At 48.0% G+C, this 25,210-nt stretch overlaps 1 protein-coding gene and 1 pseudogene across 1 annotated transcript in view; both read right to left on the bottom strand.

Annotated features, from left to right (window-relative positions):
• Positions 1–25,210, bottom strand: part of robo1 (roundabout, axon guidance receptor, homolog 1 (Drosophila)) — a 325,286-nt gene that overhangs the window by 289,709 nt on the left and 10,367 nt on the right. The gene's annotated exons all lie outside the window — the stretch shown is intronic.
• Positions 7,294–24,973, bottom strand: LOC145353457 (coiled-coil domain-containing protein 28B pseudogene; annotated as a pseudogene).

Here is a 25,210-nt window from a genome sequence, read left to right as displayed (position 1 = left end):
AAAAGACTTCTGGATGAGTATATGGAATTTAATGGGATTGGGGGTTATAGATAGGTCTATAGATTGGTAGGTGTTGATGTGATCGGCGCAACTCGTGGGCCGAAGGGCCTGTTTGTGCTGTAGTGTTCTGTGTGTTCTATCAAAGAGCTGGACACAAGTATGATGGGCTGAATGGCCTCATTCTAGGCCGCTTCATTCTGTGATAATTTTTTAATTTATTTGTGGGACATGGGCGTCGCTGGCTGGCCAGCATTTATTGCCCATCCTTAGTTGCCCTTGTTCAGAGGGCAGTTGAGAGTCAACCACATTGCTGTGGCTCTGGAGTAGGTCAAACCAGGTAAGAACCACAGATTTACTTCCCTCAAGGACATTAAAGTTAAGAAAGTTTATTTATTCATGTCACAAGTAAGGCTTACATTAACACTGCAATTAAGTTAAGCTCCCCTAGTCACCACATTCCGGCGCCTGTTCGGCTCAATGCACCATAACCAGCACATCTTTCAGACTGTGGAAGGAAACCGGAGCACGCGGAGGAAACCCACGCAGACACGGGGAGAATGTGCAAACTCTGCACAGACAGTGACCCAAGCTGGGAATTGAACCCACATCCCTGGCACCGTGAGGCAGCAGTGCTAACCACTGTGCCACCCCAACCAGATGAGTTTTTCCAACAATGGTTTCACGGTCATCAGTAGATTCTTAATTCCAGATATTTTTTATTAAATTCAGATTTCCCCGCCTGCCATGGCAGGATTTAAACCCAGGTCCCCGGGACAAAGATACCATATCTTTCATTCCAAGTTTTGCAGCCCCCTACAATGGAAATATCCCCACATCTATCCTATCAAACTGGCTGATAATCTAAAGATTTCTGTCGGTCACCCTTCAAGCCTTCTCTTCTCCAGAGAAGTGATCGCTGGCCTGTTGAACCTTTCCTGATAGTTACAACAAGGGATTAGTGCAAATTCAAGGTCCCCGTCCAGTCTGTAATGGTTAGCAGGTATCAATGGCCTGTAGCTCAACAGGAAACCCAACGACTGAATGTCAACAGTAATCTGCTGATTTAATGAGGACTGTTCATTACAGAACACAAACACTCCGCAATTTACTCCATTCCCTTTTAGCCATGTCTCGAGAGTGACAAAGGGCTTGGCTACAGGCTGTGAAATTTATCCTGAGGGAGAAGGGAGATTGGCCAATAACAGAGAAGGCCGTTAGGTTCACAAATCCCACCCCCTTTCTTGGTAAATTAAGCATGTTACCTTTTCATGCCCACCACCCTCTTTCTCATCTACCATCATTCTCCCCATATCGCTCAATCCCACCTTCTCCCCGTAATCCCTCAATCCCACCTTCTCCCCATATCCCTCAATCCCACCTTCTCCCCATATCGCTCAATCCCACCTTCTCCCCATATCGCTCAATCCCACCTTCTCCCCGTAATCCCTCAATCCCACCTTCTCCCCATATCGCTCAATCCCACCTTCTCCCCGTAATCCCTCAATCCCACCTTCTCCCCATATCGCTCAATCCCACCTTCTCCCCGTAATCCCTCAATCCCACCTTCTCCCCATATCGCTCAATCCCACCTTCTCCCCATATCGCTCAATCCCACCTTCTCCCCATAATCCCTCAAATCCTACCTACCCACCTTCTCATCACTTCCTTTTTGCTCTTATTCATCTTTCCATTTCAAATCTGTTGGCACCCACTCAACGGTGACTATCACACCACCCCTCTCCGCACCCCAGCAAGGGGTTTGCTTTGTTGCTGAGATGATTTACTTTATGGGATGGGGAAAACATTGGAGAACAAGTGAAGACATAGATTGGTGTGTCCCCAGGGCTGGTTCGATTCCCCCCGCCTCACCTCCCCCAGCACTGCCAGATAAGTGAGATGAGAAGGGGAGCAGTGATGGAGGTGTGCTCCAGGCGGGTTCGGGATGTCCAACCTCAAGCTTTCAGTCCGAGATGCGCAAGAACCTCTGAAGGAAATGGAAGGAGAGAGCCCGTCACATGATGCTGGCTGTTTCTGAGGCGCAGTCAAATATTTACAAACACATTCCAAAGCTCAGTGTCCTGACCCAGCAATTGAACTCTTGTTGACCTGAGCCGGTGTTGACTTAACAGCAATTAGATGTTTGGGGCTGAGAGAGAAGGTTCTAGCAGCTCAGCAGGCGTATATTCCATTGTAAAGGGTGTATTACTCCTGGAAATCCTAAACCTAACTCCTCTCCACCTCCAACAGAATGTCACCCAACAAGATTAGGCAGCAACTGTAAAACAATCAGAATTGGCAATGCTTTAGAGTAAGGCTGGAGGCAGGCATTTACTCCAGAAATTTAACTGAGCCAACACCAAGTGAGTGGCCATTTACAGCAACCTCTAATTAGATACATTCCCTCTCCCCCCTCCTCTCTTCGAAGGTCCCGAGACCAAATGAGGTACAATTCCCAGCCTGTGTTTCCCCCCCCCAAACAAATATGGGCGGCCCGATGGCACAGTGGGTTAGCACTGCTGCCTCACAGTGCCAGGGACCCGGGTTCGATTCCTGGCTTGGGTCACTGTCTGTGCAGAGTCTGCATGTTCTCCCCATGTCTGCGTGGGTTTCCTCCGGGTGCTCCGGTTTCCTCCCACGCTCCACAAAGATGGGCAGGTTAGGTGGTTTGGCCGTGCTAAATTACTCCTTAGATGTGTCGGTTTGGGGGATTAGAAGGGTAAATAGGTGGGAAAAGGCTTGGGTGGGATGCTCAATTAGAGGGTCAGTGTGGAATGGATGGGCCAATTGGCCTCCTTCTGCACCATACGGATTCTATAGCTTTACATCTTCCAGGACAATGGCCGGAATATTGTCAGCAGCAGGAAATGGAGTGGGCGGCATGCCCACTTTGCGGAAGACGCAATGTCTGCTTGCTAATGGCTGGGTGTGAGTTGGGAACTAGGGGTGTGGGCAGGCTGAACATAGGAAGAACTGAACATAGGAAGAACTGAACATAGGTAGAACTTCCTGATGGTGTGCAATTGGGAATTATTTTTAATTTATCAGCTGGTCATGTACATTGATTGAAATACCGTCCCAGCTCATCCTGTCCCAGCTCGGACTGTCCAGGCTCAGATGATCCCAGCTTGAACAATCCAGCCAGGACAATCCCAGTTTCTCCTTCAGCGTCAACTGCTTTTCCAGATGCCAAATGAGAACAAAATGCAGCGGGGAGGTGTGACTCAGAGCTCGACGATCAAAGCAGATCTCAAAAATGGTCTTGAGGGTGGCACAGCTGCCACACTCCGGCGCCTGTTCGGGTACACTGAGGGAGAATTTAGCATGGCCAATGCACCCTAACCAGCATGTCTTTCAGACTGGGAGAAAACCCACGCAGACACGGGGATAATGTGCAAACTCCACACAGGCAGTGACCCAAACCAGGAATTGAACCTGGGTCCCTGGTGCTAACTACTGCGCCACCTTGCCGCCCATTGATCCCTTTAGCCCCAAGAGCGATATCTAATTTCTTCTTGAAATCAGGCAATGTTTTGGCCTCAACAACTTTCTGTGGGAGTGAATCCCACACATTCCCCACTCTCTGGGTGAAGAAATTTCTCCTCACCCCAGTTCTAAAAGGTTTACCCCTTATCCTCAAACTATGACCCCTAGTTCTGGGCTCCCCCACCATTGGGAACATTCTTTCTGAATCTACCGAGTTAGAATTTTATAAGTTTCTATGAGACCCATTCTCACTCTTCTAAACTCTAATGAATATAATCCTAATGTATCAAGTATGGGAAGTGTAGATAGACATGGGCTGAAAAGCTTCCCTCTGTTCTGTGTGATTTTGCAAACAGGGTTCATCTTTTCACTGGGAGACCTCAACGGGCCATCGAGAGAGGATTTTCCACTTGCGTGGTTGGCTGAGCCTGCGATATCCCCTTTCACTTTACCCCCGTTCCGGCTCACACTTGGCCCCCTGTTTTTTCCCCTCCTGGCTCCTTTTGAAATGCTGCTCAGTCAGAAGATGTCCTCATCAGGCGATGGGATGAAAGGGTACAGCTGTCACCTGTCACTCTCCGCTTGGGCCCGTTCACTGGGGGGGGGGACACGCACTGAAATCCTCAGCCTGGCTATTGAAGATGGATCATTGCAAAAGAAACAGGAACCGTATCCCAGGGAGCCTGTCAGTTAGAGAGGAGAAGAGAGAGGCGGCCGACCGTGAAAGCGATTGCTGAGAGTCAAACACATAAGGGCATTCTTCCTGAGGGTTTAGCGATCTCTGCACTCTCTCCTGCTGGAGCAGAGAGTCTGCGAGCTCCCAGAGGTGTGATTTAATCTGCTCCAGCATCCTCGCTGCACCGACAAACACACATTACATCTGCTCGCATTGTAATGGTGACAAGAGGTTTGTTGGAGGGATTCCCACAATGCACGGGAGGTGCTGCTGCCAGCTTACTGGAGGAGAGCGTCAACCTATTCCAGGAGTGGAACAGTGGAGGGGAAAAAAAAGGACCATTCAGCCCATCGAGTCTGCTCCACCACTCATGTTGATCGTGGCTGGTCATTGAATGTCTTGATGCCCCCTTCCCCCCCCCCCTATAATCATTGATGCTTTAGCCCCAAGAGTTATATCCAATTCCTTCTCGAATCTACCCAATCATAGAATGCCTACATTGCAGAAGGAGGCCATTCAGCCCATCAAGTCTGCACCACCCACAGTCCCACCCAAGCCCCATCTCCATAACCCCTTGCATTTACATTAGCTAATGCCCCTGATGCCGAGGGGCAATTTAGCATGGCCAATCTGTCCGACTCGCACATCTTTGGACTGTGGGAGGAAGCCGGAGCACCCAGAGGAAACCCACGCAGACATGGGGAGAATGTGCAAACGCCACACAGTGATCCAAGCCGGGAATCGAACTCGGGGTCCCTGGCGCTATGAAGCAGCAGTGCTAACCGCTATGCCACCATGCCACCCTTTTCTTCCATAACTCTGATAGTCCATCCCCCATCAATGAAAACAGAAAATATTGCAAATATCCAGCAGGTTTTTTTTATTAAATAGTCAAATTCTGACAGTGTAGAAAGAGGCCATTTGGCCCATCAAGTCTGCACTGACTCTCTGACAGAGTATTTTACTCAGGCCTTCTCCCCCACCCTGTCCCGGTAACGCCACACAGTTACCATGACCGATCCCCCTAACCCGCACATCTTTTGGACTGTGGGAGGAAACCAGAGCACCCGGAGGAAACCCAGGCAGGCACGGGGAGAATGTGCAGACTCCACACAGACAGTGACCCAAGCCGGGAATTGAACCCGGATCCCCAGCGCTGTGAGGCGGCAGTGCTAACCGCTGTGCTGTTAGAATGTAACCAATGATAACACTGGATCTGTTATACTGTAACCAATGGCAAAATGATGTGGTAGTCAGCTGACCAGCTGACCCAGTATAAATAAGAAGCAGATGGGAATTGTGGGGAGCTTGTGTGGCCCAGGGTGAGGCCTCAAGAGTTGGAGTAAGGGAGCTTCTAGATTAAGCCTCTCTCTTTGATTTACTTTCTGAACTAAATTCTTTTTATTGCTTGCAACTGAAGAATTCCTTCTGCTGGATCACCATATGCCACTGTGACACCCATAACATCTTGATTTGATAAGATCTATTTTGAGAGAAGCAGATCTGACCTTTCAGATTTACGGCTTTTCATCCTGATGAACGGGAACCAATCTCAGCACACTGATAAAAATACTCCGATCTCCACTTGAACAGAGAAACACAACACAGGGGGCAGGACTGGCCATTCGGCCCTCTGAGTCTGTTACACCATTCTATAGGATCATGGCTGATCTGACTGCAGTCTCAACTTCACTTTCCTGCCTTGCCTGCTTCCCCCTGTAATCCCAGAAGCCCCACAGTGCAGAAGGAGGCCATTTGGCCCATCGAGTCTGCACCGACCGCAATCCCACCCAGGTTCTACCTCCATAACCCTATGCATTTACCCTAGCTAATCCCCCTGACATTAAGGGGTAATTTAGCATGACCAATCCGCCTAACCTGCACATCTTTGGACTGTGGAAGGAAACTGGAGCACCCAAAGAAAACCCACGCAGACACGAGGAGAATGTGCAAACTCCACACAGACAGTGACCCGAGGCCGAGAATCGAACCTGGGTCCCTGGCACTGTGAGGCAGCAGTGCTAACCACCGTGCCACCCTGGGCTCCCTTGTGGATCAGATATCTCTCTCTAACTGAGCCTTAAACATATTCAACAACCCACAGCCACCACTGCTCGCTACAGAAGAGAATTCCAAAGACTAACAACTCTTTGATTTGATTTATTATTGTCACATGTATTTGTACACAGTACAATGTATTGTTTCTTCTCTGAGAGAAGAAATTCCTCCTCATCTGTTTTAAATGGGAGCCCCTCACCCCCTAATACTGGGGGAAACATCTTCTCAGTGTCTCCCCAGTCCAGGTCCCTCAGAATCTCCAATGTTTTAATCAGGGCTGTGACCTGCAGGGCTAGCAGCTTTGTGCAAGAAGGCAGGAGGAGGAGGAGGAGGAGGAAGAGGGGGCTGGGTGGGGTGGGGCTCACAGAGGTTTACAGCATGGAAATAGGCCCTTCGACCCAACCTGTCCATGCTGCCCAGTTTTTAATCACTAAGTGAATCCCAATTGTCTGCATTTGGCCCATATCCCTCTATACCCATCTTACCCATGTAACTGTCTAAATGCTTTTTAAAAGACAAAATTGTACCCGCCTCTACTTGTCTTGTTCCAGACACTCACCACCCTCTGTGCAAAAAAATTGCCCCCTGGACCCTTTTGTATCTCTCCCCTCAAACCCATGCCCTCTAGTTTTGGGAAAAGATATTGACTGTCCAGCTGATCTACGCTCTCCAAAAGCAGCCCACAAACATGAGCGATTTCCTTCTGATATCGACAAAATCATCAAACATTTACAGCACGGAAGGTGGCTATTCAGCCCATCTTGTCTGTGCTGGCTCTTTAAACGCACATCTCAAATAATCCTACCTTTGGCCTTTCCATTGTGCCAGCCACCCGGAGCCCGGAGAGTAGAACAACAAGGACAGAGTGAGGCCTCGACTCTCTCGTGCCATTCAGAGGGACTGGAAAGAGGAGTCACAGCCAGAGGAACTTTTTTTTTGTAATTTAGTTCCATGTTTAGTTACCACCATCAGTGTAAAAGCCAGGAATTTTACTTATTCTATCATCCACTCACAGCAGTGCTCACACCGAGGACTGCAGTCCATTTCCCCTTTATCCAAGATTCCCGTGTGTCTCATTAACCACAATTTCTATAAAGTAAATGGTTTTGGTTTCTCGATAGTTCTTGACTTTCTGCTAAATGTAGTTTTTGTATTCAGGTACTGAGTTCTTCCAAATTTGTCAGAAGCTGTTCAAGGTTCCTGTCGAATGCGTTTTTTTTCCCTGGTCCTCAGAGAGCTCTTCCACGTGACTGTCAAGGCTGAAATATAAACGTGCCATTTTTTTTTTCCTGCATCTCTCTCACACGTTCCATCTGTTCATCTTTCCCAAAAGCTTGCAGCTTCCCAGACTGGGAATCAGTCAGGAAATTCAGGAATGAGTGCTGAATTGGAGCTGACTTTGTCACCTTTCCTGTTTGCTGTGAGGGCTTCCCCTTATCTCTGTTTGTCCATTTCAATTTTGATCTTAGTTTCAGTGAAGGGGGCCGAGGTAAAGCAGTGGAGAATGTGGCACTCTCACTGGTCGGTACAGAAGATTTCCTGGGGTTACCTGCCGGAGCCTGCTGGTATAAAGTGACCTTTGGGCTTCTCTTCTCTTTCTTCTCTTCCACTCTCGGATCTTTGGAATCAGAGCAAAGCTGAGTTAACGTCGCAACAGATCCACAGCAGGCGCCGTCATCCTGGCCCTGCACTCAACTCTGGAACATCTGGAAAAGGCAATCCTTTCCACCACAATGTGCCCGGGATACCAGTAGCTTCCACCTTCCGCCAGTAACAACCTGACACTTCCCATAGCCAGGCTCAAACACGCAGCTGGAAAAACTGGGCAGGATACACACAGAGTTCCAGCATTCCCGCTCAGCGTTCCTCCCAATGTAAACCTATCATTCAACTCTGGAAGACCTGGATGACAAGGACACCTATATCAGACTCCTATTTATTGACTATAGCTCAGCCTTCAACACCATTATTCCTATAAAACCCATCTCAAAACACCATGGCCTGGGCCTCGGATCCTCTCTCTGAGACTAGATCCTGAACTTCCTAACTCACAGATCACAATCAGTAAGGACATGCAACAACACCTCCTCCACAATCACCCTCAACACCTGTGCCCCAAAAAGCTGTGTTCTCAGCCCCCTGCTATACTCCTTTAAAACCTGTGACTGTGTGGCCAAACTCCCCTCAACTCAATTTTCAAATTTGCTGACGACACCACCATAGTGGGTCAGATCTCAAACAATGATGAGAACAGAGTACAGGAATGAGATAGAGAATCTGGTGAATTGTTGCGGCAACAATAATCTCTCCCTCAATGTCAGTAAAACAGAAGAGATAGTCATCGACTTCAGGAAGTGTAAAGGAGAACGTGCCCCTGTCTACATCAACGGGGATAAAGTAGAAAGGATCGAGAGTTTCACGTTTCTAGATGTTCAGATCACCAACAACCTGTCCTGCCTCTACTTTCTCAGAAGGTGAAGGAAACTTGGCATTTCAGCTACACCTCTCTCACCAACTTTTACAGATGCATCATGGAAAGCATTCTTTCTGGTTGTATCACAGCTTGGTATGAGCTCCTGCTCTGCCCAAGACCGCAAGGAACTACAAATGGTCACGAATGTAGCCCAATCTATCACGCAAACCAGCCTCCCATCCGTTGACTCTGTTTACACCTCCCACTACCTTGGAAAAGCAACCAGCAAAATCAAGGACCTTACTCACCCCGGCCATTTTCTCTTCCACCTTCTTCCGTCGGGAAAAAGATACAGAAGTCTGAGGTCACGTATCAACCGACTCAAGAACAGCTTCTTCCCTGCTGCTGTCAGACTTTTGAATGGACCTACCTTGCATTAAGTTGATCTTTCTCTACACCCTAGCTATGACTGTAACACTACATTCTGCACCCTCTCCTTTTCTTCTCTATGAATGGTATGCTTTGTCTGTATCGCACACAATAACAACACTTTTCACTGTATACTAATATATGTGGCAATAATACATCAGACCAAACCTTATCAATGGTGACCATCTCAACATCAGTCCAGTGATTGCTTCTGGAACTCATGTGTGTACAGATATTGGAAAGGACTTGTTCACAATGATCAATGATAGTTGATCAATACTGACAGTCTGGGTCATAGAGTTATACAGCTCAGAAAAGGCCCTTCGACCCATCGCGTCTGCACACACAACAAGTCACACTAAAGTTGCGCTAATCCCATTTTCCAGCATGTGTCCCATATTCTTGAATGTTGTGATGTTTCAAGTGCCCATCCAAAAGGTTTTTACAGGTTGAGAGGTTTCTGGCCTCCACGACCTTCCAAGGCAGAGCATTCCAGATTCCCATCGACCTCTGAGGGAATGTTTTTTTTCCTCAAATCCCCTCTGAATCTCCTGAGGTCTTGGCTGAAAGAAGCCAGAGGGTGGTGAATGTGTGGAATTCACTATCACAGAATGTAGCTGAGGCCAAAACGTTGTCTGATTTCGAGAAGGAATCACATATAACTCTTGGGGCTAAAGGGATCAAGGGATATGGGGGTAAGGGGGAATCAGGATATTAAATTCGATGATTGGCCATGATCAAAATGAATAGCAGAGCAGGCTCGAAGGGCCGAATACAAACAAAGAACAAAATCAGCCCGGGAAACAGGCCCTTCGGCCCAACAAGCCCGCGCCGCCATCTCAACACCACCAGTCCCCCTCTCCACCCACCACCTACTCCTGCTTCTAGTTTCTACGTTTCTCTCAGGGAGACATCCATGGGAGGATATAATAACCCAGATGATGGATTAGAGAGATTTCGATGACTTTGTGTATGTGTATATTTGAGACTATTTGTTAACACTGGGCCTGCAGAGGTTTGAATGGCCAGGGTCCATGTACAGACTGTTCTGGGCTACCTGCTGGAGCTGTGCTAACAGGAAGAAGATGTGAATGACTGCAGTGGACTCTCATTACCCAGCACTCACTCAGCCAAACTGCAATCCTCACCCATTCTCCACCGCGCTGAGAACTGACTCCCAAACCCCACAGTTGTTGAATGGAGAATATTTATCTTTAGATTAGAGGCTCCACACATTTCAGCTGCACATCGAAGCTTTGCCAGAGACTGTGCTCTGTCAAAAGAGCTCGAGAAGACTGGATGAAATGTAATATTATGGGGAATTTAACCATAACACAATAACTGAGCTCAGAGTGGACAGTACTGGGACCAGGGGATGTCCAGTGGTTCCAGTCCAAAGACATGTTGGTTAGGTGTACTCACCGCACTAAATTCTCCCTCAGTGTACCCAAACAGGCACCAGAGTGTGGAGACTGGGGAATTTTCACAGTAACTTCATTACATTGTTAATATAAGCCTACTTGAAAAGTAAAGTTAAAGTTTATTTATTAATCACAAGTAAAGCTTACATTAACAGTGCAATGAAGTTACTGTGAAACGCCCCGAATCGCCACACTCCGGCACCTGTTCGGGTACAATGAGAGTATTGAACATGGCCAATGTACCCAATCTGCACACGTTTCAGGCTGTGGGAGGAAACTGGAGCAGCCGGAGGAAACCCACTCAGACATGAGGAGAAGGTGCAAACTTCACACAGACAGTGACCAAACCAGGAATCGAACCCAAGTCCCTGGCACTGTGAGGCAGTAGTGCTCACCACTGTGCCAAATAAACTTGACTTAACACTGGGTCCAGAGCCTTTCCTATGGATTGCTGGGGAACAGAACTGGGACCAGGGTCTATCCAGTGCTGTTCCCCAGAGTGTGACCAACTGTAAACCCCACTGACAGCGGCAGGACTGGAAGATCCTCCGTCGCTGTAAAGTATGGCATTTGTTATAAAAACAGAAACCTGGAGAGAAATACCAAGTTACATCTATCACTAAGCAAAGCACTGTGCATGCTGCAAACTCAACCTCAAACCAAAACTGCTGGAGACATTTGGCAGATAGCGTTTATGCAGAGAGGAATAGAGTTAACATTTCAGACCATTGACCTTTATCCAAAAAATACCATCGACCTGAAACGTGAACCCGAAATACCCTGGGTCCCAAGAGATGCTCAAGTGACACTGATAAATCTCAGAGGTGTGATCTTCTATTGAGACGTTAAAACAAAGCCCTGTCTGCCCTCTTGAATGGACGTAAGAGATCCCATGGCACCATTTGGAAGGAGAGCAGGAGAGTTCTCCCCGGTGTCCTGGCCAGTCTTTATCAATCAATCAACAACACAATAAACAGAGAGTTTGGACGTTCTCTTCAGTGTGGTTTGCGGGATGTGAAATGGTTGCTCTTTGCTGGCAGAACATCAACCATTGTGCCCCAAACGCAGGTCATGGCATAAGAAACAACTTGAGCCATCTTCCGAGTCAGGGGAAAGATTTTTCTCGAACGCAAGTCTTCCCACCTTGATCCAGTTCTCAACTTTCTTCCTTCTCCATTTCCTCTTAGTCCCATGCCACCCTCCCTGGCTGTGCAATTTCCAAAGTGATTAACCTCTTTACTGTGGGACAGTCAGAGGGATCATCAAAACATAGAAGATAGGAGGAGGCCATTCAGCCCTTCGAGCCTGACCCACCATTCATCAAGATCATGGCCGATCATCCAATTCAATCGCCTAATCCTGCTTTCTCCCCATAACCTTTGATGCCATTCATCCCAAGTGTTATATCCAGCCGCCTCTGGAACACATTCAATATTTTGGCATCGACTATTTCCTGTGGTGATGAATTGGAAGAAGAAATGTCTCCTCACCTCCATCCTATATGGTCTATCCTGAAAACTGAAGACTGTGGCCCCTGGTTCTGGACTCCCCCACCATCAGGAACATCCTCCCTGCAGCTACCCTGTCTAGTCCTGTTAGAATTTTGTAAGTCTCTGTGAGATTCCCCCTCATTCATCCGAACTCCAGCGAAAACAATCCTAACCTACTCAATCTTTCCTCATACATCAGTCCCGCCATCCCCGGAATCAGCCTGGTAAACCTTCACTCCCTTGAGAGCAAGGACATCCTTCCTCAGAAATATAGACCAAAACTGCACACAATACTCTAGGTGTGGCCTCACCAAGGCCCCTGTATACTTGCAACAACACAGATCAAGGAGCTTAAATCTGTGTTTCTCTCTGGTACTAACTCTCGTGCCACTTGGAGCAGTTTCTCCCTGTTTATTCTATAAAAAATCCCTTCCAATTTTCACCCCCCTATTAAATTTCCTTGTAAACTTCTCTGCTACAAGGAGAGTAATGGTAGCTTCTGCTATCTCTCAAAAACACTGAAATTCTTCCACGGAGACTCAAGAAAATGAATCTCATCTTTCAATTAGTCATAAATTAGTCTATGAGCCACAACATGCAACTCACCAATTTCAGGTCATAGAGACACAGAAACTAGAAGCAGGAGTAGGCCATTTGGCCCTTTGAGCCTGCTCTGCCATTCATTTCGATCATGGCTGATCAGCGAATTCAGTATCCTGAATCCCCTCCCCCCATATCCCTTGATCCCTTTAGCCCCAAGAGCTATATCTAATTTCTTCTTGAAATCAGACAATGTTTTAGTCACAACAACTTTCTGTGGGAGTGAATTCCACACATTCATCGCTCTCTGGGTGAAGAAATTTCTCCTCACCTCAGTTCTAAAAGGTTTATCCCTTATCCTCAAACTATGACCCTTAGATCTGGACTCCCCCCACCATTGGAAACATTCTTTCTGAATCTATCCTGTCTAACCCTGTTAGAATTTTATAACAACCATCGCCCCATGTTTTCACACAATGATCCTGATATTGATTCTGTCGTTTGCCATTTACGCCTCCTCTACACCCACTTTTTACTTCTTTATCTGTGCCATTTCCAATCCCTTCTGACTCACAGCTTCACCCCTTCTGTCGTTTAATCTCTCCTGACTTCCATCTGATCATAAAGCTTGTCATCAATATATTCAAGAGGCAGCTGGATAGGGCACTTGGAGCAAGAGGAATTAAAGGTTATGGGGGCAAAGCAGGATTAGGCTATGGGGTTGGATGATCAGCCATGATCGTGATGAATGGTGGAACAGGCTTGAAGGGCCAAATGGCCTCCTCCTGCTCCTATTTTGTATGTTTATCTGTTCTGTTCTATCTGAACTTGTTTAGACATTGCTAACCTCTTCCAGGCACTGATGGAGAATGCAGACTGGGGTTTTCCAGCCTCGCCAATGGCTGGCATCATCGCGGGTGGGACGGAAAATTTGCTGAGCAGCTAAAAGTTCATTGAACTTTGGCCAATCTCTCAATTTCCCTTCCTGCCTGTGGCAATGCCCGCTGGTGGGAGAGTCTGCAGAAGGATCTAGATAGGCTGGGCGAATGGGCCAGGAAATGGCAAATGGAATTTAATGTTGGCAAGTGTGAGGTGGTCCACTTTGGTAGGAAGAATGGTAGGAAGGACTATTACTTACGTGGCGAAAAACTGCAGCAGGCGACGGTGCAGAGGGACCTCGGGGTCCTTGTGCATGAGTCGCAAAAACCCAGCTTGCAGGTGCAGCAGGTGGTCAGGAAGGCAAATGGGATGCTGGCCTTCATAGCGAGGGGGATTGAATATAAAAGTAGGGAGGTCTTGCTGCAGCTGTATAGGGCATTGGTGAGGCCGCAGCTGGAGTACTGTGTGCAGTTTTGGGCGCCGCACCTGCGCAAGGATATTTTGGCCCTGGAGGGAGTGCAGAGGAGGTTTACTAGGCTGATGCCGGAGTTGAGGGGATTGAGCTATGAGGAGAGGCTGAATAAACTAGGCTTGTACTCGTTAGAGTTTAGAAGAATGAGGGGAGATCTCATTGAGACGTATAAGATGATGAATGGGATGGATAGGATAGAGGTGGAGAGACTCTTCCCGCTCAAAAAAGACAGTAGGACTAGGGGGCACAGCCTCAAGATAAAGGGGAGGCGGTTTAGAACGGAGTTGAGGAGGAACTTCTTCACTCAAAGGGTGGTGAATCTCTGGAATTCTCTGCCCGTTGAAGTGGTGGAGGCTGCCTCGCTAAATATTTTTAAGAAGCGGGTTGATGTTGATGGGTTCTTGATAAGAGAGGGGATTAAGGGTTATGGGGAGAGGGCGGGAAAGTGGAACTGAGCTACAACAGATCAGCCATGATCTTATTGAATGGCGGGGCAGGCTCGAAGGGCTAGATGGCCTACTCCTGCTCCTATTTCTTATGTTCTTATGTTCTTAACCCTGTTTCTCTCTTCCCAGGTTCTACCTGACATGTGGAGAATCTCCAAGCCCTGATTCTTTTCATTTCCTATAGCCCACCCCCAACCCCACCCCCCCATATCAATCAATAATGGTAACACGCAGGGTTAATGTTTAGACGGGTGGCACTCTGCCCGCTCGGTTCTCGATTGGCTCTCTATCCTGTCACTAACCAGTGGGGAGGGTGCAGTTCCATCAATAATATCAGCATCACCCTGGGCTCTCTCTGTGTTTACCAAGTCCAATTCCTCCCACTCAGTCTTTGCTCACCCCCATCCCATTCATCACATCAAGTGGACAGAGAGGGAAAGTGAAAGAACGAGAGACGGAGGGAGAGAGAGAGAGAGAGACAAAGAGAGGACTATTCCCGTCCTACCCGGCATGGGGATAATAGAAGGGGGAGGCCTCTACCTGGGTGGGACTTTCCAGTTTTGTAGTGAGCGTGGCAGGAAAATCTCATCCCAAGATTGAGAAAGAGAGCGAGACAAAGGGAACGATTGAGAAAGTGAGGGAGAGTGAGTAAGAGATAGCCAGAATGAAAGAAAGATTGTGAGAGAAACAGAGAGAGAGAGACAGAGAGCAAGAACAAGAGAGAGTGAAAGAGAGACAGCGAAAGAGAGGATGAGTTGAGAAAGTGGGAAAGAGAGAAGGAGAGCATATTAATATTAATAGAATGAGACAAGACAAGGATGGCTGTATTCATTGTGTCTTTATTCACTGTCCACAGACTCCCTCTCACAGTGCATTCCTCTCTGTCCATCCTTCTTTCTCTCTGTCCCCCTCTCTCTCAATCCCTTTCCCTGTTTGTTTTTCTCTCTCCCTCTTCACTGACTTTTCCCCACTTTCTCAACCCATCCCTCCATCAGTCATTCACTCTTTCCTTGCTCTCTTCCTCATGTCAATCCCTCCCTGTATTTGCTTCACTTTCCCTCAACTTGTTCTCCATCTCCATCTCTCACACTCTCTCTGCATTATGGGCTTCTCCTCTCTACATTAGAGTAATGAGCTGTTTGTGAAGCACTTCAGCACTGGGGGGGAATGTAGGTTCTGTACAAACACAGGTCACCTTTCTTCTTGTTTCTCCACCTCTTGCACAGTCCTCTCTTCTTGCCATTCCTCCTTCCAAATCTCTCCTATCCTCCCCCTTTCCTCTATCCCCCTCTTCCTTCCTCTCCCCATCACTACTTTCACATTTTATCCTCCAATCTCTGTCTAATCTCTCTGCCCCTTCTGTTGCGTCTCTCCCTCCTCCTCCCCTGTGTCTCCTCTCCTCCCTCTCTCCCTCGCACACACGCAGATGTATACTTGAATAAAAAGCTTCCTCACAAACCCCCCCCCTCAACACCGCCCCTCTCCCTCGCTCTCACCAGTCACTAATTAATGCTTTTAAACCCCTTCAGACAATTGAAAAGCTTTTGAATTTGGTAACAGGAGAGTTTAGACGGGGGAAATGGATGTTCATTTATTCACTAAATGCGCTCCGCGAGACACAAAAGCAGAGTCAATCCTTGCAGTGAGAGAATCAATGTTCCTGCATTTAACATTTTCCCTTTTGTTTATGTGTATACGAGCCTGTGGAAATAATAGATACACACTCACACGCACACACACACTCATTAAAATTCAGCAGGCAGTGTGCTGCGAATAGGCAGCCTCTTCCCTTCTCTCCTAATAGGGTGACAAAAGAAACTTGAAGCGCTGGTCCAAACAATTAGCCAGCTTCACAGTGACTCCAAAGGGCCTGGCTTGTTGCAGGAGTCATTGCTGAAGCAACACTTTCCCATTCAGGGGAGCCCGTCGGGCAGCTTAAACTCCCTTCCGTCAGACCATTAGCGGGGCTCAATGGGATGCCTGTACTGACTGAGCGCTGCCCCCCTCACACTGGGTTCCCTGGCGTACAACGTGTTTCAGACAGGGCGGCCCCACCCCCTCCCCCACAACTCACAAACCCGAAAAGGAAGAACGCGCAGAGAGCTGGTGAGGGAGTGCGCACTGGGTAAATCGCTCCTTTGGCCATCCAATGCGGACATGATGGGATGAATGGCCTCCTTCTGTTCCGTACCGACTCATCCATTGACTCTGTCTACACCTCCCGCTGCCTTGGCAAAGCAGCCGGCATAATTAAAGACCCCACGCACCCCGGATATTCTCTCTTCCACCAGGATAAAGATACAAAAATCTGAGGTCACGTACCGACCGACGCAAGAACAGCTTCTTCCCTGCTGCTGTCAGACTTTTGAATGGACCTACCTCACATTAAGGTGATCTTTCTCTACACCCTAGCTATGACTGTAACACTGCATTCTGCACCATCTCCTTTCCTTCTCTATGAATGGTGTGCTTTGTCTGTATAGCTTGCAAGAAACAATACTTTTCATTGTATATTAATACATGTGACAATAATAAATCAAATCAAAATGCAACCATTCTGTGATAGAATCATCAAATGTTAAAGTGCAGAAGAAGGCCTTTCTAAAGTTGAAGTTTAAAATTAAAATTTATTTATTAGTCACAAGTAAGGCTTACATTAACGCTGCAATAAAGTTACTGCAAAATTTTCCTTGTTGCCACACTCCAGCACCTGTTTGGGTACATTGAGGAAGAATTTAGCACGGCCAACGCACCCTAACCAGCATGTCTTTCGAATGTGGAAGGAAAATTCAGCCCATCAGATCTGCACCGAGCGCAATCCCACCCAGGCCCTGTCCCCACAACCCCAAGCATTTATCCTTGCTAATCTCCCTGACATCAAGGGGCCAATCCACCCAGTGCACCCTCCCTCACCATCTCCCAAAAGATCTTTGGACTGTGAAAGGAAACCGGAGCACCCGGAGGAAACCCGTGCAGACACGGGGAGAACATGCAAACTCCACACAGACAGTGACCCAAGCCGGGAATCGAACCCGGGTCCTTGGTGCTGTGAGGCAGCAGTGCTAACCCACTGTGCCACCCCGATGTGCTTCCAGAGCAGGAGGACAAAGCAAAGAGAAGCAGATCAAGCCTCCCCCGACCGTGGTGGGGAATTAACTCTGATCAGACACTGGGCTGCACTGTGCAATAGGCATCCCCACAAATCCAGAAAACAAGGCCCCCGGCTTGTGTGCTGATAGATTCAGGTGGTTTTGAGATAGTTTGCTGTCCGACTGCTGAGGCTAAAAATGATTTCACAGAAAAAGGAAGGAGATGTAGATTGAAACACCTGGACGAGGTATGTGAAGTCTCACTGGCTGATAATTAAATGCAGGAAAGGCTCAGAATGCCCTGATAGCTGAGGTAGATGTCGAGAGGCCCAGAGACACCCAATAATGACTAACGCCTGGGTAAAGTCGACACACCTGTAAAATATTATAGTCGGTTTTATTAAAAATACAAAACACATTCCTCAAGTTTTCAGCTGGTAAGTGAGGCACACACAGGCCAGCCAAGGTCAACAGTCCTGCTGGGTTAGCAAAGGTCACAGGAGGAGATGTGGCATTTTATCAAGAATCAGGAACAGGGTTCCCATCGGTGATCTTGGTCCACTTGCCTCTACCAGGAAGTATTTGCCCGACGCAGATTGAGTAACATTTACGTACAACAATACCCGGCAATGGCCAACCCCAGAGTGAGAGAGAGAATCCGATAATCATCTCCCCCAGCACTGTCCCCCACCCCCCCGACTATCAAAATCCTGGGGGTGACCACTGAACAGAAACTGAACTGAACCAGCCACGCCAGGAGTATTGTGCACACTTTTAGCCCCCTTTACCATAGAGGTGTTGTGACAACTCCACGGAGGTGAAAGTCCCGTCACCAAGTTACTTTATTTACACCATCCATCTGTACACAGCCCGCTCTCCGGTTGCTGAATGCAGGCTGGGGGTTTGACAGGCCTGCTTTAAATGGGGAGCATAAGGCTCCCTGATATCACCCTCAATCGTTCATACTCTAACAAGCCAACCTCATTCGCCTGGCTGAAGTCACCACAGGAGTCCAGCAAAGGTTCACCAATACGGGTTTCCTCCGGGTGCTCCTCCCATCATCAGAAAGACGTGCTGGTCAGATCATAAGACCATTAGGCCACTCAGCCCATCGAGTCTGCTCTGCCATTCAATCATGGCTGATATTTATCTCATGCCCATTCTCCTACTCTTTCCCCACAACCCCTGATCCCCTTATTAGGTGTGTTGGCCATGCTAAATTCTCCCTCAGTGTACCCAAACAGGTGTCGGAGTGTGGCGACTAGGGGATTTTCACAGTAACTTCATTGCAGTAAGCCTACTTGTGACACCGATAAATAACTAAACTAATAAATAAATAGACTGAGTCCTGGGATGTCAGGATTGTTATATGAGGGAGAGATTGGATTGACTGGGCCACGTATTCACAGGAATTGAGGACAATGAGAGGGGATCTCGTTTAAACAAATAGGCTGGAATTTTTTGTCCGTTTACCCCCCACCGCAGTTGCAAGCGAGCATGGAGAATTTGGTGCTCAGCCAAATCTCCGTTCACTGCAGCGGGACTGGAAAATCCAGCTGGAGTGAACGGCTGGAAAATTCCATCCATAGGATTCTGACAGTGCTAGATAGACTGGATGCAGGCCCTCGTGGCTGGGCTCTGGAACAAGGGGTCACAGGCTCAGGATACGGGCTAGTTCTTTTACAGCTGCGATGAGGAGAAATCTCTTCACTCAGAGGATGGTGACCCTGTGGGATTCTCCACCACTGGACCCTGTTGAGGCCAAATCACTGAATATCTTTAAGGAGGAGACGGATAGAGTTCTAAACTCGAAAGGCATCAAGGGGGAGTGTGGGAGAATGGTGTTGAGATAGAGGATCAGCCATGATCATATTGAGTAGCAGACAGGTTTGAAGGGCTGAATGGCCTACTCCTGTTCCTATTCTCTATATAAATACACTGTCTAAAAAATTAAATCAAAGGCTGGAAATTCGACAATGAATAATTCACCATCTACAAGGCACAAGTCAGGAGTGTGATGGAATACTCCCCACTTGTCTGGATGGGTGCAGCTCCAACAACACTCAAGCTCGACACCATCCAGGACAAAGCAACCCACACGAATGGCATACCATTCACAAACTTAAACATTGATCCACCATCAATGCACAGTGTGCACCATCTACAACTCCTCAAGGCTCCTTCGCACCTTCCAAACCCGTGACCACTTCCATCTAGAAGGATAAAGGCAGCAGATAGACAAGACCACCACTACCAAATTCCTCTCCAAGCCACTCACCACCCCGACTTGGAAATATATCAACTGTTCCTTCACGGTCACTGGGGTCAAAATCCTGGAACTCGCTCCCGAACGGCACTATGGGTTTACTTACACCACATGGTCTGCAGCAGTTCAAGGAGGCAGCTCACCACCACCTTCTCAAGGACAATTAGTGATGGGCAATAAACGCTGGCCGAGCCAGCAATGCCCACATCCTGTGAAAGAATTTAAAAATGTGCTGTACACGTGTACTGAGTGAACCTGACCGCAAGGTCGAATAGGCTGCCAGCATTCAGAGACCAAGCTCAACTGGAACAGCAACAGGGAGTGTTCACCAGTTAAGGCAGTGAGGAACTGTGAGGAGGCTCAGACAGACTAGTTAGCGACTTTCTACCTCTCTCTAATAATTTCCCACTGGAAATTAACACAGAACAAACTCTCCATTCAATTGTACTAAATCTCTCCAAGTAAATGAAAGGCACAAACCCTTGCACCGAACATGTGCAGTGTTGACAGAAACAGGCTCCAGAGCAGAGTTTCCACTCCCTCTAACACAACAAGCTGAATTTATATTGCGCCATTAATGTAGTAAGGAGCTTCATGGCAGTGATTATCAAACAGAAATTTGACATCAAACCCTGGAGGAGATGTAAGGGAGAGCTGGACAAAAGCTTCACCAAAGAAGGAGTGTCTTAAAGGAGTTTAAAGTTTATTCATTAGTGTCACAAGTAGGCTTACATTAACACTGCAATGAAATTACTGTGAAAATCCCCTAGTTGCCACACTCCAGCGTCTGTTTGGGTACACCGAGGGAGAATTCAGCGTGGCCAATGCACCTAACCAGCACGTCTTTCAGACTGTGGGAGGAAACTGGAGCACCCCGAGGAAACCCACACAGACACGGGGAGAACATGCGGACTGCACACAGACAGTGACCCGAGGCTGGAATTGAACCCAGGTCCCTGGCGCTGTGAGGCAGCAATGCTAACCACTGTGCCACCATGGTGAAAGAGAGGGAGAGAGATTTGGGGAGGGTGTCCCAGAGCAGAGGGGGTGAGTTGTGATGATACGACCACCAATAAGGGGGTGATTAAAGCTGGGGTGGTCAAGAGGCCAGAGATGAAGGGGTATAAATGTTTCAGAGAGTTATCGGGATGGAGGAAATGACAGAGTTAGAAAAGCAAGGCCCAGGATTTTAAAGTGGAGTTGGTGACTGTCTGTGTGGAGTTTACACATTCTCCCCGTGTCTGCATGGGTTTCCTCCAGGTGCTCCGGTTTCCTCCCACAGTCCAAACAACGTGCAGGTTAGGTGGACTGACCATACTAAATTGACCCTAGTGGCAGGGGGATTAGCAAGGTAAACGTGTGGGGTGACGGGGATAGAGTCTGGTGGGATTATGGTCAGTACAGACTCGATGGGCCAAATGGCTTCCTTCTGTACTCAGAAAAAAGAACTCCATTTGCTTACAGACTGAGCTGTGAGGGACTTAAGAGATTTTCACCCTTGGTTAATGTTTATAAAATATTTCACTAACTTCTACGAGAGCAGACGGAAAGGATCTTTGTCCCTGGCACTCTCCCTCCCACTTTCACTCTGATTTCCGAACTATATCTAACTTGCAGACCTTTCATATACAGAAGCCTGGATGAAGGCCCAAGCCTGTCAGTGTAAAATGCCACCCATGTAGAAACGTTCAGTAGGTGAGGAAGTGGGACTTAATGTAGAAAATTCCCACCAGAGTTAGAGTAGGTGATGAGTGATAATGCCAGAGGAGTGGAAGTGAGTTCGACCAAGTGGCACGGTGGTTAGCACTGCTGCCTCACAGCACCAGGGACCCCGGTTCGATTCCAGCCTTGGGTCACTGTCTGTGCAGAGCTTGCATGTTCTCCCCGTGTCTGCGTGGGTCTCCTCCCACCCTCCAAAGATGTGCAGGTTAGATGGATTGGCCATGGTAAATTGACCCCCAGTGTCCAAAGATGTCTAGGTTAATCGGATAAATACATAGGGCTACAGGAAAAGGACAGGGTGGGATGCTCTGTTGGAGAGTTGGTGCAGACTTGACAGGCTGATTGGCCTCCTTCTGCACTGTAGGGATTCTATGATTCTCTGAAGTAGTCACAGCTGAGAGGTAACCAGAAAGATCTGCACTTCATTAGCGCCTGTCACCAGCTCAGGACACTTGCGATTTGACAGATTGAGGCCAACTCCTCATATGAAGATGACATTTCTGAGCAGATAAGAGTGGGCAGAGGTGGGGGTGAGGGGCTTCAGGGGGGGAGGCGTTGACATGTACCCTGAGTGTAGAAATAAACATGATTGTTGGCGCAGGAAAATGGGGTCGTCTTATACACGGCAATCTACGGTAACTCGACTCACACCTGGAATGCAACCTTCCTACTTCTGATCCCATTGGCCCAGAACCGCACCAGGGAAACACGAGAACTCACATCCATATAACCTTTCACAACACTGTGACATTGCAAAGTACTTAACAGCCAATCAATTACTTTCTGGAGTGCAGTCACCGCAGTAACGTAGGAAAATTGGCAAACACTTTGTACATAATAAATCCAACACATGAGTGGGAGAAATAACCAGGTCAGCTCCTCTGCATCAATATACATTGAGGGATAAACATTGGATATCAGGCAGAATTTCCCTCATATTCCTCAAAATACCGGCCAAAGAATTTTTATTTCCACGTAAGAGGAACACAGGTCTCAGCTTAAAGTCTTATTCTAAACATAGCACCTCTGACAGTGCGGCGCTCCCTCAGCACTGACCCTCTGACAGTGCGGCGCTCCCTCAGCACTGACCCTCTGACAGTGCGGCGCTCCCTCAGCACTGACCCTCTGACAGTGCGGCGCTCCCTCAGCACTGACCCTCTGACAGTGCGGCGCTCCCTCAGCACTGACCCTCTGACAGTGCGGCGCTCCCTCAGCACTGACCCTCTGACAGTGCGGCGCTCCCTCAGCACTGACCCTCTGACAGTGCGGCGCTCCCTCAGCACTGACCCTCTGACAGTGCGGCGCTCCCTCAGCACTGACCCTCTGACAGTGCGGCGCTCCCTCAGCACTGACCCTCTGACAGTGCGGCGCTCCCTCAGCACTGACCCTCTGACAGTGCGGCGCTCCCTCAGCACTGACCCTCTGACAGTGCGGCGCTCCCTCAGCACTGACCCTCTGACAGTGCGGCGCTCCCTCAGCACTGACCCTCTGACAGTCCGGCGCTCCCTCAGCACTGACCCTCTGACAGTCCGGCGCTCCCTCAGCACTACCATGAAATATCAGTCTGGAATATATGTTCGAGTCTCTCTAATGGCATTGGACTGAAAGTGCAAATAGGACAAGCAAATAGGAGAGGGTTGATGGTAAACAAAAAAAAAGTATTTCAGAGTGTGTGAGAAACAGTGGATGAAAGCAGTGAGAGAGAAAAATGAGGAGAATTTTTAAAGATTTTACGAGATCCCCCCCTCACGCTTCTAAACTCCAGTGAATATAATCCTAACCGACTTTGTCTCTCCTCATATGACAGACCTGCCATCCCAGGAATCAGCCTGGGGAACCTTCACTGTGCTCCCTCTATAGCAAGGGCATCCTTCCTCAGATAAGGACACCAAAACTGCACACAATACTCCAGATGTGGCCTCACAATTGCAGTAAAACATCATTATCCCTATACTCAAATCCTCTCACTGTGAAGACCAACATACCATTTGCCCTCTTTATTGCCTCCTGTACCTGCGTGCTTACTTTCAGTGACTGATGCACGAAGACGCCAAGATCTCATTGCGTATCCACCTCTCTCAATTTACACCCATTCAAATAATAACGTCTTCCTAGTATTGCTACCAATGTGGATAACCTCACATTTATCCACATTATACTGCATCTGCCACGCAGATACCCACACACTCAGCCTGTCCAAATCACAGTGAAGCATCTCTACATCCTCCTCACAGCTCACCCTCCTACCCAACTTTGTATCATCTTCAAATTTGGAGATAATACATTCAGTTCCCTCTTCCAAATCGTTAGTATATAATGTGAACAGTTAAATACCTGAATGGTAAATTATCCTTGTTGTTTTGCACATATGTCAGCCAAAAGAGAGAGATTTTGATTGTTGCTAGAAACAGAGACAGGTCATAGAGTCAGAATCATAAACGTTTATAGCATGGAAACAGGCCCTTCGGCCCAACTTGTCCATGCTGCCCTGTTTTTGCCACTAAGCACCAATTGCCCACATTTGGCCCCTATCCCTCTATACCCATCTTACCCATGTAACTGTCTAAATGCTTTTTAAAAGTCAAAATTGTACCCGTCTCTACTACTACCTCTATCAGCTCGTTCCAGACACTCAACACCCTCTGTGTGAAAAAATTGCCCCTCTGGACACATCTGTATCTCTCCCCTCTCACCTTAAACCCCTCTAGTTTTAGACTCCCCTACCTTTGGGAAAAGATATTGACCATCTCGCTGATCTGTGCCCCTCATTATTTTATAGACCTCCATAAGATCACCCCTCAGCCTCCTACGCTCCAGCAATAAGACTCCCAGTCTATCCAGCCTCTCCTTATAACTCAAACCATTAAAGTCCTGGTGCATCCGAGTAAATAGTTGCTGAATCTTTAAATGTTGCACTCACCAGGACAAATGCAAGATTGCCAAATTTCACACAATTGTAACAATTTATACTCCAAGAGGAAAGGTTTGCGGATTGGTTGATAAGTTAACTTGAATCAAAGAGCACCAGAACGATTGGCTGAGACATTACCCAGAAGGTTTTAACTTCTATCCCTTCTGCACTCACCCTCAACGATACAGTCTCTGGGTGCCCGTGTTTCTAACGCATTCTGCACCGTTGCACTGTGAGTTTCTGCAACACGCTAACAAAGAAATTGAATTCAACCACACGGCACCTTTGTCAAAAGGCCACTTTTGTTTTCACTCTTTTCTAATCCCAGTGTGCTGCCAGCTAATAAATTGTGGAAAGGAAGGTGAGCAGCGAGATAGGAAGGGATCAACCTTGATTAAGTGCTGTTTGGCTTTGAGCTGCTGTGCTAAATCCCCTTATCATTACTGGAGATTGTCGACAGAGCTGCCTTGTGATCAACGTACTCTCCAACCTCCCTTTCCTCTCCAGAGTCCCGGAATCATTTGTCGCCTCCGGTGTCCGTGAGTATCGGCCGGTGTGTGTGCTTACAGTCAGGTTTCTGATCCTCACACAGCACCAAACGGCCCGAACCAGCTCACAAACTGCACTGTTGCTGGCTGGAGGACTGAGCCCCTCCTCTGTGGTACACTTCGCCTTCATCCACTCTTAACCATCCAGATTAGCCAGGGCACCTCTGGCGGTGACTCCCCTTCCTGTGTCCGTACCATCTTCACTCGAATCCTCTCAAGGATCCGTTCCTGGTCCCCCTCTCCTCTTCCCCAGTGACACACTGCAACATGGTGACAGCATCAGAGGATAGGGAGACACATTCCACACGTTCACTGATGGCACACAGCTATTCCTCTACGTCACCTCTCTCGCCCCACTTGATTAGGT

Source organism: Carcharhinus amblyrhynchos, chromosome 15 (assembly GCF_965287045.1).
Source record: "Carcharhinus amblyrhynchos chromosome 15, sCarAmb.v2.hapA, whole genome shotgun sequence".
Taxonomy (NCBI): Eukaryota; Metazoa; Chordata; class Chondrichthyes; order Carcharhiniformes; family Carcharhinidae; genus Carcharhinus; species Carcharhinus amblyrhynchos.
This window is presented reverse-complemented; position numbering and strand designations above follow the sequence as displayed.